General features: G+C 44.4%; 1 long non-coding RNA gene across 1 annotated transcript; it reads left to right on the top strand.

Moving 5' to 3' along the window:
* Positions 1-1,131: 1,131 nt before the first annotated feature.
* Positions 1,132-12,302, top strand: LOC111147564. The gene is made up of 2 exons (XR_002640640.1): positions 1,132-1,190; positions 12,011-12,302. It is a non-coding gene; the product is annotated as an uncharacterized LOC111147564 (long non-coding RNA).
* Positions 12,303-16,299: the final 3,997 nt, after the last annotated feature.

A 16,299-nucleotide genomic window follows, 5' to 3' on the forward strand; every position in this document is an offset into this window, starting at 1 on the left:
TCTAACTCAGAACCATAGAGGGAAGGGGATTCTGGAAAAAGGGTTTCCGTTTCACCAAGTTGACGTAGTACTGGTGACCACAGTCTATGCTTTGTCAATTTGGCACCCATACATAGCGCTTTTAACCATATTTTTAAAACCCTCCAAATAAAAACAATAGCAAGATACTTCCACATAACATGCTGCATGCTAACCTTTGTGGGCTTCCTCCCCAAAACCCAGGAGCTCAATCTAATTATGAGAAAAGCATCAAATGACTCTCAGTTGACAGGCATTCTACAAAAGACCCGACTAGTATTCCTCAAAACTGTCAAGGCCATCAAAAACAAGGAAAGTCTGAGGAATTATCAGAGCCAAGAGGAATCTAAGAAGATGCGACATATACTTATTATGGTTTTCTAGATGCAATTCTGATAGAGAAAAGGACATTAAGTAAAAACAAAGGAACTTTGAATGAAGTGTGGGCATTGGTGAATGGTAATGTATCAAAACTGGTTCATTCATTCTGATAAATATACAATGCCAATGTAAAATATTAATAATAGGAGAAATTCCCTGTGGAATATGGCATTCTTCACAGATACTATGGGTTGTGTTCCAGGCTACCACAATAAAGTGAATTATCACAATGAAGCAAGTTGAATGATCTTTTTGATTTCCCAGTGCATATAAAAGTTATGTGTGTACTATTCTTTAGTCTACTAAATGTATAATCATGTCTTGTCTAAAAAGCAATATACATACATTAATTTAAAAATACTTTATTACTAAAAAATTCTACTTATCATCTGAGCTTTCAGCAAGTAGCTGTATTTTTGCTGATGGAGGGTCTAGACTCCATGTTGATGGCCGCTGACTGATCGGGGTGGTGGTGGCTGAGGGCTGGGGTGGCTGTGGCAGTTTCTTAAAAGAAGATGACAATGAGGTTTGCCACATTGAATGACCCTTCCTGTCATGAATGCTTTCTCTGGAGCGGGTGATGTTGCTTGATGGCATTTTAGCCACAGTAGAACTTCTTTCAAAATTGGAGTCAGTCCCTCCAAAACCTGCCACTGCTTTATCAACTACGTTTATGTATTCTAAATCCTTTGTGTCATTTCAACAGTGTTCACAGCATCTTCACCAGGTGTAGATTCCATCTCAAGAAACCACCTTCTTTGTTCATCCATAAGAAACAGCTCCTCAGCAAGGTTGGTCATGAGATCACAATAATGCAGTCCCATCTTCAGGCTCCACTTCTGATTCTAGTTCTCTTGCTGTTTCTACTACATCTGCTATTATTTCCTCCACTCAAGTCTTGATCCCTTCAAAGTCCTCCACAAGTACTTCTTCCAAACTCCTGTTAATGTTGATATTCTGACCTCTAACCATGAATCATGAATGTTCTTAATGGCCTCTAGAAGGGTGAATTTTTTTGAGAATGGTTTCCATTTACATTGCCCAGATCCATCAGAGGAATCACTGTCTGTGGCAGATCTAGCCTTATGAAATGTGTTTCTTAGATAATAAGATTTGAAAGTCCTAATTACTCCTTGATCCATGGGCTGCAGAATGGATGTTATGTTAGCAGTCATGAGAACAACATTAATCTTGTACGTCTCCATCAGAACTCTTGGGTGCATTGTTAATGAGCAGTACTATTTTGAAAGGAATGTTTTTCTCTGAGAAGTAAGTTGCAGCAGTGGGCTCAAAATATTCGGTAAACCATGTTGTAAACAGATGTGCTGTCATCCAGGCTTTATTCCATTTAGAGAACACAGGCAAGTAGATTTAGCATTTCTGAAGGGTCCTAGAATTTTCAGAATGGTAAATGATCATTGGCTTCAACTTAAGGTCACCAGCTGCATTAGCCCCTAACAAGAGAGTCAGCCTGTCCTTGGAAGCCTTGAAACCAGGCATTGACTCTTCTCTCTGTCTGTTAAAGTACTAGATGGCATCTTCTTCCAACAGAAGGGTGTTTTGTTTACACAGAAAATCTGTTGTTTACCATAGCTGCCATCTTGGATGATCTTAGCTAGATCTTCAGGAGAACACGCTGCAGCTGTTACACCAGCACTGGCTGCTTACCCTTGCACTTTGATGTTATGGAGATGACTTCTTTCCTTAGATTTCATGAACCTACCTCTGCTAGCTTCAGATTTTTCTTCTGCAACTTCCCCCCCCATCTCAGCCTTCACAGAATTGATGAGAGTTATGGCCTTGCTCTGGATCAAGCTTTGGCTTAAGGGAATGTTGTGGCTGGTTTGATCTTCTATCCAGACCACCAGACTTGCTCCATCTCGGCAGTATGGCTCTTTCATTTTTTTACCAAGCTTGTGTTTACTGGAGCAGCACTGAATTTCCTTCACGAACTTTTTCTTTGCATTCACAACTTGGCTAACTGGTTGGACAAGAGGTATAGCTTTCCACTGATCTGGGCTTTGAACATGTCTTCCTCACTAAGTGTATTATTTCTAACTTTTGACTTGAAGTTGACCATGCAACTCCTCCCTTTCACTTGAACACTCCGAGGCCATGATAGGATTTAGTGGCCTAATTTCAGTATCACTGTGTCCCAGGGAACAGGAAGACCCAAGGAAAAGGAGACAGATGGGGGAACAGCTGCTCAGTGGAGTAATCAACATCAGAACACACGCAACATTTACGGATTAAGTTTGTCATCTTATATGAATAGGGTTCATGATGTCCCAAAACAATTATAATAGTAACATCAAAGATCAGTGATCACATATCACCATCACAATATAATAATAATGAAAAAGCTTGAAATATTGCAAGAATTGTGAAAATGTGACATGGGATATGTGATAAGTGAGCATACGCTGTTGGAAAAGTAGCATGGGTAGACTTCCTCAATGAAAAGTTGCCACAAACCAGCAATTTGTAAAATCCATAATATCCGCAAATCTCAATAAAACGAAATGCAATCAAATGAGGTAGGCCCATATGTGGGAACTTTGTATTGTCTTTGCCATTTTTCCATAAATGTAAAACTATTCTAAAATAAAACTTTATTTTAAAAAATAGAATATAAAGATTTATTCATTTGGAGGCAATGTTTTTTTCTCTAAATTATAATTCCCCTTTGATATCCTGTAACTTAAATACAAAGATCCATGGCTAACCACTATTAATACCTCTTATGTTAGCTAAAAGGGGAATGGGAAGGTGAGCACGGGGTGGAGATAAAGAAAAAGAGGTCTTTAATACCTAAGCAAATATGCTGTATTTATACAAAAGATTTTTGGTTTTTTTGTTTCGTTTTGTTTTGTTTTGTTTTGTTTTTTTGTTTTTTGCTTTGAGAGATAGAGAGGGAGGGGCAGAGGGAGAGAGAATCTTTTTTTTTAAGATTTTATTTATTTATTGGTAAGAGAGAGAACACCAGCAGGGAAAGCAGCAGGCAGAGGGAGAAGCAGGCTCCCCACTGAGCAAGGAGCTCAACGCGGGACTCAATCCCAGGACCCTGGAATCCATGACGTGAGCTGAAGGCAGACACTTAATGTACCCAGCCACTGATGCATCCCAGGAGAGAGAGAATCTTAAGCAGGCTTCCATGATGCAGGGCTCCATCTCATGGCCCCGAGATCATGACCTGAGCTGAAATCAAGAGTCAGACGCTCAGCTAACTGAGCCACCCAGGCATCCCTGTATTATCCTAAAGTAAGAAAGAAACACTCCTAATTGTCCAGTGGTCATAGCTGGTATTTATGACTTCCTTCTTCCGCTGGCCAATCTCCATTCCTGTTGCTCTCATCAGTAGACACTTGAGCTAGAATGCTTTGCCTGATGGGGTGACCCTTCCTATTTCTGTTTCAGTGCTCTTTTGCAGCACAATGAACCACCCCAAAATTCAGTGGCTTAAAACAGCAGTGATTTATTATTTCTCATGATTTGAGGGGCCAAGGGTTCATGCAGTCTTCACTAGGTGGTCCTACTACTGCACATGGCATCGTCTGGAGGCCACTGAGCTGGACCAGACAGATCAAAAAGGCTTTGCTCGTAGATTTGGAGATTTTGAGCCTCAGTGATCTCTCCTTTCCCTTGTGACGAGCTTTGGCTTCCTCACAACATGGTAGTTTTCAGGGTAATTGAACTTCAAAGGCAACTGGCATTTAACAGAGATCAAATACAAACCACCAGACCTCTTAAGGCAAGGCTCAGAAGTCCCACAACACCACCTCTGCTATATTTGGCACTCAAAGCTAGCCACAGGGCCAGTCCAGATGAAAGGGGAAGGGAAATACCCTCTCCCTCTTGCTGAGAGGAGCAGCAAAGAATTTGTACCCATTGGCAATCCACTAAACTGGTCATGGAAATTTCCTCTAAGGTAAATTTCCAGAATCGGCACTGCTGCATCGAGGGTATTCATGTTAAAAACTTGACATGTGTCCAAAAGTCCCTCCATTCAGTTTTGCCAGGTTGCATTCTCATTAGCGGTGTTCACCAATCAATTTCTCTGCACCTTCACCAACACTGGGTGTCATTACCCTTTTTAGCCTTTAGCAGTTTAAAGACAGGGAAAGTCTGACTGTTGCAGGGTTTTTTTCCCTGCATGTGTGAATACCATTGAGACCAAACATTTTTCATGTGTTTATTGGCCATGTCTAGATGTTCTTTTTTTGAATTGCCTAATCTTGCACTTTGCCCATTCTTTTCTTCGGCTATTCTTGGTTTGAGTGTTGATGTTGGTCTGAAATCTGGGTTATTAAAGTTTAACCAACCTCAGACAACCCTACCGGGTTTTTAAATATTATTACTTACTCTTGCCCAAAATAATCTATCTTCATTTCCATTCGTTTATTCTTTATTTCCCTGGATCGTCACCTTTTTCAGTCCTTTTCTTTTCTTAGACTCACAACATTAGAACTGCAAATCCCCTTGGTTTTCCGTTGAGGCTATTAACACAAAAGAAGAAAGGGGAGTACCTGGGTGGCTCAGGTGGTTAAGCCTCTGCCTTCAGCTCAGGTCATGATCCCAGAGTCCTAGGATCGAGTCCCACACCAAGCTCCCAGCTCAATGGGAAGTCTGCTTCTCCCTCTGACCTCCCCTCTCATGCTCTTTCACTCTGTCTCTGTCTCTCTCTCTCTCTCTCAAATAAATAAATAAAATCTTAAAAAAAAAAAAAAAAAGAAGAAGAAGAAAGGGTCTTGTCCAGAGATTCTGACAGGGTCTTGGGAGGGAGGGTTCTCCCCTGTTTGGACCCATAGGACCAGCCTTTCAGCTTCTGGTCAAAATGACACCAACAATGCATTTAGCCCATTTCCCACAGGGTTTGTGTCCTTAGGTCTGGCACTAAGAAATTCAGTTTATCTATAACTTTTGCCTGGATCCTAAATTCTCCCTGCTTCTAAATGGCTCTACCTCTTGCTACGTGGTATTTGATAAATTCACTTTGGGGCCTTGGATTCTTCAGTTAGGTAGGAGCATTGACTTTTTTTTTTTTTTAAGATTTTATTTATTTTGAGAAAAAGAGAGCACAAGCAGTGACAGAGGGAGAAAGAGAATCTCAAGCAGCCTCCATGCCCTCTCAGAGCCTGACATGGGGCTCGATCTCACAACCCTGAGATCATGGTCTGAGCCGAAACCAAGAGTTGGATGCTTTACCGAACTGAGCCACCCAAGTGCCCCAGGAGCGCTGGACTTCTGCTAGATGACTCTAAGACATGCTTTTTTCATTGAAGTCTGTTATTTAAGAGGGACATTTATAGAGTATGGATTAGGGGAAAGCAGCATAGATGGGAGGCAGACCCTTTAAGAAATTGGCTTTAGCCTAAGAGGTCTATTTTTGAAGGGAATTTAATCAAAGCTTTTTTAAAATAGTTTTTAATTATAGGTTTGAAACTTTGTGTTATTTGTAATACCTTTTTAGAAGCACGAAAATAGCATTGCTCTCTGTACCAACTTTGTGCTTTTCCATTTGGTAAACACTGATTTTATTTCTCTCCGTGCCTGTAGGAGTAAACCAAGCCCACTCAGCACTTCCTGTTTATCTCCTGGTTTTACCTATGGTAGGTGGGACAAACCTGATCCCCAAAATCAGCTCCCTTGGATGACTTCTGCATTTTCTGGTTAGGCGACTGGGCTGTCAATACTTGAACAATGAGTTTGGTTATTGAAGGCTTGTTCTGACATTACCCCTTCACACTGCGGGTAGAGAGGAAAGTCACTTAATGTAATGGTAGGGATAATATAATCGTGGGATTTATATTTAAGTGGGGGCATCACACAGTCCCTTTCTCCTGAGAAAATCAAAACATTTTCAACTTTTAAGCTTGGAACATGTGACGCGAGTGAACACAAAGATAGCAAATAAGCGGATTTCCTCTGGAAAGTCTCTGTGCTCGAAATATCTATTTTTTAAGGAAGAAAATTGAGTTATATATGTATTGAGTGACTAAAGTGTAAGCTTAGAAATATTTTATGTTTCCATCATAGTTTATTCTGCTTCGCATAAATCATCAGAGCCAACCATAATTTACCATTTACTAAGGCTTTTTCGGTTGTGTTATGCTCATGTCAGACACACCTTCGTACAAGTCCCTCCGGGTCAATAGTTTAGAAATTCTGCCTCTTCCATCCCCTTCTCCTCTCAACACTTATGGAAACATATGCTAATTGGAACAGAAGCAGGCTGCCCAACTAATAGGGTTAGACCACTCTTAACACAAGATTAATGAGATAGAAGCTTAAGGAAAAAAATAACATTTCTCAAGCAATAAGGGTGTGGATGCCAAGTAAAAGCCAACACCCCTCCTGGATCAGTCAGACCCCACACTTTGTTTTCCCTTGACTTCACTGGAAGGATCTGAAGAGGAACTCTTGTCCATCCAGCCCTGCCGCCCTCGGGCTCAGCACAGCTGGCTCTCCCGCCTTCCTGAGGCCTCTACTCAGCACTCACCATTGTGGAAATCCAGACCACAGACTCAAGATGTATAAAAGTGCATGAAAGAGGGCATTAGGAGACAGCGGGTATTTAAAGTCACAGATACTGGCAAGAAGATAGGTTTGTAAAACATTCTACATTCCCGCTGTGTGACTGAACCACAGTTCAGCAGACATCGAAAGGTATCAGGGGCTTAGAGACCGGTATTTGCCAAGAGGAAGAAAAGCCTAAGTAGCTTAACAATTTGCCCAGACTGTAATTGACATAGTGTGTGATGTATCCATATTACTGGGGATGAGGGGCTGGTTTCCTCTTAGATTTCTGCCCAATTGCAGATACCATTAATTAAAATATGTTTTTAGGGGCACATGGGTGGCTCAGTCAGTTAAGCGTCTGTCTTCAGCTCAGGTCATAATCCCGGGGTTCTGGGATCAAGCCCCGCATCAGGCTCCCCACTCAGTGGGGAGTCTGCTTCTCCCTCTGTCCCTTCTCCCTGCTCCTTCTCTCTCTCTCTCTCTTGCTCTCACTCTCTCTCTCTCTTGCTTTTAAGTAAATATATAAATAATGTTTTTAAAAATAGATTAAATAAAATGTGTTTTTATTGGAGCACCGGGATGGCTCAGTCGGTTGGGCATCCAACTCTTGATTCCCCATCAGGTCGTGATGTCAGGGTCCTGGGATTGAGTGAGCTCCACAGGCTTCCTGCTCTGCACGGAGCCTGCTTGAGAATTCTCTCTCTCACCCTCTCCCTCTGCCCCTCCCCCTGCTCATGTTCACTCTCTCTTTCTCTTTCTAAAATAAATGAGTAAATCTTAAAAAAAAAAGAAAAGAAAATATGTTTGTATTGTTTTGGTTCGTAAATGGTTAAGCACTTCTTTTGCCTTAATTCTGTCATCAGGCCATGCCATTAAATAAGAAACACAGACAGAAATTCATTTATAACTGTTCAAAGAATATGTCCAATGATGACAAATCCTTTGATAAAACATACTTTGGGTAAATGCCCAATTCAGCTCTTTCTGTTTAGACTCAATCTGGAACTCGTTCTCCCCTGCAAAAGCCAGAAGAGGCTAGTTCTGCAGCCGGCACAGTGTAGATGGACAGAAGCAGAACTCCAAGGCCTGGGAGCAGAGGGAGACTGGGAGCTACCGGGCTGTGGGGGCAGAGAGTGGCCTATTCCCGGATGGCACCTGACCTCCCTCTGCTCCCCTAGTGAAGAGTCTGGCCTTCTTTATTTCCCCTTTTGTGGTCTCTGGGAGACCAGAACACTGTTTTCAGTTACGGTGATGGTTAGGGATCTGCAGCAGGCGGGATGCTGGGGTCCAGAGAGGGCAGCCAGGGTAAGCAGGCCGCCTAGATAATGCTGGTCCAGCTGGGCTTGTGGCCACCTGGTTACGTGATGGAAGGTTCTTGCATTCCAGGGGGACGGGAGCAGCACCTCCGAGACTGCTTTCAGACGTTAAAATACACACCCACAAAACAGCCATCCCAGACCCCTAATCTTACTTTATGACCAGACTATAATTACATTACAGCAATTACTTGAATATTACATTTTTATTACTGTTATGTCATTATGTCTACTAGGGGAAAAATATGCCTACTTTAACCAATAAAATTCTTAATGACTCATTTAAGCTGTGTCTACATGAAACCCCTGACTTAAACATTTTGGTCAAAATAATTTTTCGGGCCTCAGGGCAGAAGAGGATTAACCTTCACCCCCATGATTGACCAAAAAGCAAGAAAACTTCCATTTGTAGATGTACCGCTGGAGATGGAGAAGTCCTAGCCCAGGCTAGTCAGAAAGTTATGATGGTTACATCTAAGAGCTGTATTTATAAAACCATCAATTCCTTTTCATCTGTTGATCGGTTTTAACTACTAACAAAAAGTAGAGCTGAGACCTCAGGAGACATCCTCCTCTCCTTCCTCAAATGCTTGGAGGCACATTTGATATACTTCCAAAATGCTGAGTCGGTTCAGCTGCGGAAGGACTCGTTAGAGGGGGACTGGGCCAGTTTTGCAGCCCTTCCTCTCTGGGAGCCGGTGATTTAGTTAGAACTCACTCAGGTCACTCCCCAAATAAAGTTACTCATGCGTGGTCCTTACTTTTATAATCATTATAATTATATTTTACTTCATTACCTCTTTTTAGGTAGCGTCTCATTTTCTGTATGCCTTATCTTGCCTAACATTTCAGGCTGTCAAACGGAGTACGTTTTTGCAGCAGGGAGACCCTCTGACCCTAACCCCTTCCGGCTGAACCCAAACTGTGTCCTTTCCTAAGCGGCGCGGGCCCAGACAAGCATAGCGTGCTGTCTGTCTCGGAAATAATTCTATACCTTGAGAGCCAGCATTGAGGCCTTTGAATTTGAAGAATTGACCATATGAGCTGATGAAGTCAAACTATCCAGATTTAACTCCTTTTGACTTTTATTCACATATATTTTACCCCCAAATAGCCTACATATTGAACAAACACCCTCCTTCGAGAAAATGAAGTTGAGTACGGGTTTTGCTTCCCCTCAGTAAACCAAACCCAAGGTTTGTTCTTTGCTTCATTTTTCTTAATCCTTTTGGCAAATATATGTCCTATATAATTCAGTGCCTAATTCTAAAGTTATGTGCGTCTGCTGGACATATACGCTGTTAAACATTCATGACTGCCTACAAATGTGAAAAGTATTACCGGGCCTATTTTTAACGTTGTTTTGGCAAGGCTGTTGCTGGGCGGGTGGAGGGGGGGGATCCTATAGATTCTTAATGAGAAAACTGAATGATTCTTTGAAATGTGGTTGTGATTCCCTCCCTTATGGAGTGGTGATGTCATTGGTGCTGAGAAGCAAGGAATTGTAGAATCTCGCATTTGCCGGCAGGGTCTAGAGCTACACCAGAAGGGAAATGAAACTGCTCTTGAGGACGGATTGTGCCGAACTATGCCTTTTCCCACTGCTCCGAGGACCACATACGTCCCTGCGTGGGACCCGTCTCACACACTTGGTTTGTCATCTCCACGAGCCTGCGTCATGGAAGGGCGCATTGTTTGCACGTGGGGGTTTGTTGTTGTTGTGTTGCTATTTTGTTGTTGTTGTTGTTTTATGGAACTTGATCTGCCTGCTGGCTCTTTCTCTGTTCATTACCTGCATTTGTGTGATAGAAAATAACCGCCTTGTTCCAGCTGTTGGAGCAAGACAGGAATTCCCTCTAACTCACCTGAGTCCCCTGGGTCACTTAATTAGCAAGTGGCAAGAAGTTCAAAGAAGTCTGGCAGGGCAGGAGAATGTTGAGTCTTTGAAGGCAGCCTTTCCTCCTGTCCTCACTCACACCCCCGGGGCCTCTCTCCAGACTTCCTTGCCCCACTCAACATTCGACTCCTACCTCTCCAGACCCAAGGGGGCACTAGACCTAGCGGAGCAAGGTGTCAGGAAGTTTGGTTCTGGGCAGCAAGTGGGCTGAATGGGGTATCAGGTCAGGGGGTTCATGGGAGCACGTGCTTCCAGCTCGGGCTTCACTTGCCAAGCCTTGTGTCCTGGTACAGCAGCTGTGTCGGCCAAGAGCAAGGTCCCTTCACTCAGAGGGATCATCGTTTCTCATTTCTTTACCTGGAGGAGGCACTTCTTGTCATTCTTCTACCCGGACAGGATACGTTTTTCTGGTTTGTATCAAGTTTCTGTGCATACTCGCAGGAGCCCTGGAACTGGACCTGGAGGAATGAGGCCACAACATACAGAGGGGGCAGAGTTCCGCTGCTTATATGTTGGCTAGGTCGGCCGTCAGTAGTAATGGTGTCATCACTTCTAGGGACAAAGTGCTACAGAAGAAGTTATTTTGTCCTAGACAGCAAGTCTGGAACTTCTCAAAGTTCTAGGATCACCCCTAGCTTCAGGAGGAGGCTGTTTTCATTGTCATTCAGCCTAAAGCCTGCAGAATCATCTCTACAGAGAGAACTGGTTCTATTCAGATTCAAGACTAGTTTGGTTGGCCTAGCTGTTCTCCATCAATCTGCCATAAAACCATGGGATCACTGGGGCCTAGAGAAGAAAGAAGCCTTGAGCCCTATAAGGTCCAGGTGCCACTTTCCAAGATGGGCCCACAAACTTGAGGCACTGTCCCTCACTGGCCTCAGTCCCCGAGCCTTCTTCTCCCCCCACATCCATTCTTCCCCACTTCTGGTGCTCTAGATCTTCATTGGGGGAGAGGATTCTGATTCTTGGGCACAGACCCACTGGTGTTCCACTTCCTTCCACAAGTCCTTTGGGGAAAGCTTTTCTACCATCAAAGACCCAGTGATGTCCAGCATTCACAGAGAAGGATTTGATGCCTCAGATCCTCTCCACAGGCCATCCATGATTTCCAGAGGCTTCCAAAGGAACTAGTCCAGTCCTTGACCCAGTCCCAACCAAGCCAGCACATGACATCCATTCTCACCAGTGCTAAAGGACTCTGCATTTTTGCCTTGGCTTCCAGGGATCCCTTCTAGTTCACTGAGATGATACAAGAACCCATTCTATCAATCCTTACTCCCCTCCCCCCAGGACACTCTTGTTTCCACTCTCTTCATCCTCTGATTGAGATCCAGCTTCAGCTTGGTGGAAGAAGTACCCTGGAGCCAACCTCCTGATTGTTTCCTCTGCAGAGAGGCTCCTGCTAGGGCCCTCCAGCAGCTCAGACTTGTGCACAGATACCCCAGCCCAGAGCTCTGTTTGGACGGTGATTCGGACTAGTGCCCATCTCTAGGACTGTGGAGACAGCCCTACCCTCCTTTCAGTTTTGCTAGCACCAGCCCCAGGCATCTGTTGATTCCTTTTTTCTGCCCTTCAGCCCCCACCGAAGTCCCAGATGCCTCCCAGCAAGGGCTGCACTAGAGATGACACATGGCATTTGAACCCACCCTTTGTCTTTGCAAGAAGGATATTAATTTGGCAGGTTAATTTGGTAAATCTATAAATCACAAATGGGGATTCTGACTTCACACTATTAATTTATGATGCTGCATATTAGTTTAACAGATTCCACAGAAAGAATTCATTTGTTACAATAATGTTTTTATAAACCTCAAATAAATATTGGTTTTCCTTTTGGAGACTGCCTCTCACACACTAATATATTATTCTTATATTACAGACTCACCTAAGATTTGAACAAGACACCATTTGATGTGACATTCCATCTTCCCGCCCAAGAATGTGGCCTGGAGAAGAGCCCCTCAGGGCTGGCCGCCATATTGCTCTTCTCGGTGACCAGTTGCATGTGCCATTTCCATTCACTGAGATATCGAGCTTACCCTTGATGATTAGTTCCAACCAATTAATTTTTGGCTAAGTCATCTACAAGCTCTGTATCTACTAGCTACTGTCACATAACAAACACTCCCAAACTCAGCTTAACCCAGTAAAGCACTTATTGTTGATGAGTCCAGAGGTTGTCTACTCTTGGCTGGCTCCCTCATGCATCTCTGGTTTGCTGTGGGTTGGTAAGCAACTGTGTTCTTCTTGGCTGGACACTTGGGAGTCAAGTGACTACATCTGATGTAGGATGGCCATGGTTGAGACCACTGGCCTCTTCTCCATGGTCTCGCCCTCCAACCTTAGGCTGATCATAGAAAGTTGGCAGGAATCTCTGAGAGAGAGGAAGCACACCAGGTCTCTTGAGTCCTAGGCTCAAAAGCGGTACCGTGTCACTTCTGCCATTTTCTACTGACCATAACAAATCACAAGACCTGCCCAGATTCAAAGGTGGGGGGTGGCAGGGGGAGTTCTATTTCTTTAACTACAAAGTGACTTTGCAAATGGTGTGGACAGGGAAGAGTGACAAATTATGGATATTTTGTGCAATCAATCTACCAAAGATTTGTAAATAGCTTTTCTTTTCTTAATTCTAAATGTAGGTAACCGACTGCATGTCTTTATAATGCTAAATCTCTTTCAGTTTTTTTGTTTGTTTGATTTACATAACGCATTAGCTAAGGAAACCAGAGGCTCTTGCAGGTTCAGTTCCTTGCCTGGAGCTAGTAAGTGGCAGCAGAGGACTAGAATCCATGTTTTCCGATGGCAAGTTCAGAGCCATTTCCAATATTCCACTCAGAAGATCCCCTTCGGCCTGGTGGCATGCATTTATAAAAGTAATTTCCTGCACAGTGTGGGAAGAAATGTGTGGACATGTAGTGAGTTGGGGGTGAGGCTCATTGTTCCAAATCAAGCCTGACTCCATGGTCCTGGTCTCTGTGTCCCCTTAGCACAGTGTTGGAATCCCCAAGCCAAATAATCCTGGAAAGATACTGTACTCTACACACCACTCTTGGACACTTCATTAAAGACTGGTTCTAATACTCTTGCTCACTCAAATTCTCTTATTTCTTTCTAAATCCGGGTTTTCCAGCTAAGCCCCATCTTAGCCCTTTTGTCTATTTTCTGCTGTCATGCTTCAACTTCTGGCTGCATATCCCAACCTCAGACCTGCTGTTTGCACCCTGAATTCCTTCTCCCCCTTTTCTGGATGTCTTCTTGACATCTAAGGCTTATTGATTTCTTTCCCAGGACACTGGCCCTCCTCCAGTTTTTGTAGGATAAGCTGGTGACCTCCCACACTCCTCAAGTGTGCTGAAAACCATTTAAATGCAATCACTGGCCTTGGAGTTTTAATAAGAAACTTGACCCAGAGCTCCAGTTCTGGAACTACTTGGTGGCAGCTCAGTGCCTGCTGGGGTGTCACTTCCCCCTGGTCCCACAGAAGGATTGTAGAACGTTGGGGTTCTGAGGGTTTGGACACAGACTGTGGCACAGCAGCTCCTGGGCCTGGAGAGGACAGCCTTCCTCAAGCCAGCCTCCCCACACTTCCTCCCTGGCATGTTCCTGTTCTCCTGACAGCCTATCCTCTTCACGAGGTACTGTATGCTCAAGAAACAGCAGGGCAGGCCAGGTCTGGGGCAAAGAGAAGAGGGTGCAAGGCACTTAGAGGTCTCTCTGGACACTGCCCTTGGCCTCACACACACACTACCTGCCGGCCCGACTCTGCCCACAAGACCGGAATGGGTGGAGTGTCTATGGGAATTGCTCTGTCTTCTGGTTTTAACAGCTGAGTGAAAGGGTGTCCCCTTATAAAAGGAAAAAAAAAGTCTCTTCAAGGTTTGCTCAAGGATGATGAGACTTGGCAGGTCTGAAAGAAGAATTCTTAGCCTCTCACTCACCGCTCCCAGACTTCCCTGATAGCAAAGCAATGGTGTGGCCAGGACGAGGGGGTGAGACCCCTTTGCTTATTTGCAGCATTCTTGGTGGTGGTGGTGGGGGGGTGTTTCTAAAAAACAAACAAAACGTACAAAAAAGCTGACACTTGATAAATAAACCATTTCCAGTAACCAAAGACGAGACGTTCCTGGGAGCTCCCAAGCCCCTTCTGTTTGTTGCTGTTCTCCAATTAACCGAGAATGCCCACAGATTGTGCTAACGCAGCACTAAGCCCCCGTGCCAAACACCTTCTCAGGTTTTTTTCCCCTCTGCATTCTGCTAATCCCTGGATGAAACATAATCGCTGAGAAATGTTCAAGGTTGGATACAACGGGGAGGAACTCAGCATTGGCTCCCACCCAGTGGAAATAACATGCCATTGGACTCGACAAGGCAGGAATAAGGATGTTGAACAAATACGCTCTCTACAGCCCTCCTTAGCAACCGCTTGTTGCCTCCTACAGGAGCCCTCGCTCTCCTCGAGTTGTGCCTTCCGCTCCCAGCTTGCAGCACCTGAGAGACGTTCTAGAAGCAGTAAACAGGCAGGGAAGTCAATGAGCGCCAAAGGCCAATCAGGAAAAGAACGGAAAGAGAATGAAGTCCTTTGCTCCCCTCTAGGGCAAAACGAAAGTAATAAAAACATGTACGTATAAATAAATACATAATTCTATTTAATAATTAAGCTCCAGTAACCTGCAGGCATGATTCTCGTTTGCTGTCTCTGGAACTAGAGGAAAATGTCTCTTCTTATTGTGGTTTCGAGGTGGGATTTCTGAACGAGAAGTTCCAGGTCTCGACTGATCCCTGTCATCTGTGTTCTGATGATGGTAAGAGAAAGGAAATCAGAGAATGGGACAGAACTTTCTGTAGTGAAGAATGAGGGAGAGAAAGTCAACTAAAAGGACTCACGAAATTACACATGCCGTTATCTGAAATATACACACATATGTGAATGTTTCTCTCTCCTTCAATCCTTACAGCCAATCAAATCCTTCTTTTTTACAGATGAGAATCTGACGTGCAGAAGGGTTTGAGGGCACAGAGATTGAACCAAGGAGAGGATTGGAGATCCTTATGTGATTCTAGACAGAAAACAGGGCTCCGAACAGTTATGGAGGCAAAAACTCAAAGTTAAAACAACTAATCACAGCAAGTCTGTCTACTTTCAGATGGTCAAAAGACAATGAAATAATAAGACCTAGGCAAGGTTCTAGACCTTTCCCCGAGGGGCTTAGAAATGCTCAGCCGAGAGCTTGTACCTCTATCAGTTATGGTGAAGAAAATCGAGGCCTTAAATTTGTGCTGAAACTGAACCTAGAGAGGTTTCCCCTCTCTTATGGGTCCAGCTCTCATGAAATCAGACATGATGGCACCAGGAGGCACATTAACGTTTTTACCTGCCCTGGATGGAGAAGGGAAGAGGGTGACCTGCATTACCACACCTCCCAGGGTGGATCTAAGTGGCCTCCAGGTGACTCGCTCTGGAACTCTCCCCTTCCCTCTGAAACAATGAACTGCTCTCTGGCCACCAGGCCATAAAGCCAACAAGGCCGCTGGCCCCAGCCCTGGCTCCCAGGGCTGTGTGCACAAACATGACACCCTCTCCAGCTTCCTGCGGATCATCCAGGACCCTCTGAAACAGCCTTGCTTCATTCATTCACTGAGCCCTCAACTCGCCAAGCCCAGGGCCACACAGCAGCCCAGGGAGGTTGCAACTTCTACAGTGTTTCCTTGGTCAAGCGGAGAGAAGCTCAGCTCAGGGCAGATTTCCAGCCAGCTGTGGGAGTGTCCCACCCCACCGCCTAATACAGCTCGCCGAACTTTCCTGGACATGAAGGCACTGTGAACTTGTAAGGACCTCCTGGGCTTTGAGTTCTGGTTCTGGTCCTGGTCCACTGTCTGCTCTGGGGCATGACAATGACCTCTTTGGGCTTCAGTCTCTCATCCACGTAAAATGGAGGTGAGAATTCCTCTCCAGCAGGATCTGAGGCAGCGCCAAGAGCGCACCCGGCAAGTGGGTCCCCATAGGACAGCACTTCATTGTCATCATCATTATCTCAAACTCTCTCATGGATTCAGAGGATTTCTTTTTCCTACCACAGTCAGTAATCACCAAAAGCCAAATGTTCCATCCCCTCTCTTTCGGTTCTTTTTCGTTTTTCCTCTGATTTCCTCCAGAAAAGTATTTTG

Source organism: Enhydra lutris, unplaced genomic scaffold, assembly GCF_002288905.1.
Source record: "Enhydra lutris kenyoni isolate GAN:26980312 unplaced genomic scaffold, ASM228890v2 scaffoldscaffold17, whole genome shotgun sequence".
NCBI classification, from domain to species: domain Eukaryota; kingdom Metazoa; phylum Chordata; class Mammalia; order Carnivora; family Mustelidae; genus Enhydra; species Enhydra lutris.